This window comes from Liolophura sinensis, chromosome 8 (assembly GCF_032854445.1).
Source record: "Liolophura sinensis isolate JHLJ2023 chromosome 8, CUHK_Ljap_v2, whole genome shotgun sequence".
Lineage (NCBI taxonomy): Eukaryota > Metazoa > Mollusca > Polyplacophora > Chitonida > Chitonidae > Liolophura > Liolophura sinensis.
Window position 1 is genome coordinate 49,383,834 of NC_088302.1, and position 2,085 is coordinate 49,385,918.

A 2,085-nucleotide genomic window follows, 5' to 3' on the forward strand; every position below is an offset into this window, starting at 1 on the left:
CTGAGCGCAAAACGAGGCAACAACAAATACCATTTTTAAAGTCATTGGTATCACCCAACCAGGATCCCGGGTCTCTCGACTTGGATTTATTTGTTATTTATTTGATTGGTGTTTTACGCCGTACTCAGGAATATTTCACTTATACGACGGCCAGCATTATGGTGGGAGGAAGCCGGGCACAGCCCGGAGGAAACCTACGACCGTCCGCAGGTTGCTGAAGGCCTTTCAACGTACGGCCGAGAGGAAGCCAGCATAAAATGAACTTAAACTCACTCTCGACTTGGAGGCGGACGCTCTAGCCATTCGACCACCGAAGCGGTCTTTAACCAATAAAGTATTAGAATACAGTTACCACAGGATGGAATGCGTCAAAATAGGGTTGCTTTTAAAACCAAAACCTGAACACTCTACATGTACATATATGAAATAATTGGGAATAGGCAATAGGTAACCAATCAGCTTTAATGTTGTAAACACCAAAATACCAATGCTGTGTTTATTTATTCAATTTTGTTTGATGTCATTAAAACAAATTAGTCGAGGATATTCTCATGTTTTTCTTAGTAGTTTCTTACACAATAGACTTCTGTTAGTCGGATTGACAATACCAAACTAAAAGAATTTATATTTACATGTCTGAGCATAGTGGAAATGATGCTCACGGTATACAAACAATTGCATTTCATGTGTAGATTTTTTTTCACTTGCTTGAATATATAACGTACTAAGAATAGTTCGGGGTGTGGGCCATGACCATGTTTTACAATTGCTCAGAAGGACACACGACGTCATGAATCAAAGTGGCCTTGAACAGATAATTTGTTTGATCTCACCACTCTCACCTTGTGACAACTACTATTTCACATATTCTGTCCTAATGAGATCTAGTTCAGCTCATACTGTCTTCCTATCCCATCATACGCAGGGAGGTCTGCCAACAAAGTGCGGGATGGCTTTGGGTTTCCCTAGGGATCTACCCATTTTCGTCCCACCACAGTGATAGTTGCCGTTGTATAAGTGAAATATTTCCGTACTGTGTAAACCAACAACCCAGTAAGTAAATAAAATGCTCAGAATAAGGGTTCTACGTCCATTTGCTCAGCCTAACGTTCGTTGAAGACCATGTCTTCCAACAATATGCCATGCTCACCTGTAGGTCACACCTGAGTAAAGTTCATCAGTAATTTGACAAGGGTCAGTAGTACATACATCTGACACTCTGCTTTCCTCCACCTATAGATCTCCCTCCTTAATGTATGAGCCAACTTACTGATTACGGCGTTAAAACAACAATTAAGACAATCTACGAGCAAGAAATCCCGAGGAAGCGTCCAAAATCGTGGGTAATTATGAGTCTTTCAAAAGTCGATAAATTAGTTTTGATAAGACAAATCTCTTGGGTTATAATCAGAATTGACGACGATGGTAGCGAATAGCGGAGATCGCAGGTAGTCATAGCTCTAGCATGACTAGGCCTTAAAATGCTCCTGTGACGTCATAGAGACGCCATAACGAGTAAAAGTTTTCAGCGCTGAGCACATAACTGTAACATGTATGTTAAGGTGTTCGCCGGAACAAAAGCGCACCGCGCAATCGCTTATGAAAGAACCTGAAAGATCATAAATTTATCCCAAAACAACATTTCAGAGCTTGCGCATAAACGCCTTTACATTTATACCCTTCATATATCACTTCATATAATTAAATTACAGTTTCAAATTAAAATACAACATATTTCATGTCATGCGTTATTACATTAATTATCATAAAGTTGTTGTCGTCATTTCTGGTCTGTATGTATCGCTTTATATTCATCGTTAACTATTTTCCGTGAATATATTACGTTATTGTTTACTTAAAGAATGACAAAAGGGTCCATACAAGGACTGTAAAGAGATATGCTGTGATGCAGAGTCCGTTTGAGTTGTAGATGGTTGTGTTATACACATCTGCACTGGGCATAGGGACGGTTACCAAACGTCCAATGTCCCGCCAACCATTTGACTCACATCGGCTTGCAGGAGGATCTCATACGTTCAAAGTAACGCCAACCATTTGACTCACATCACCTTGCAGGAGGGTCCC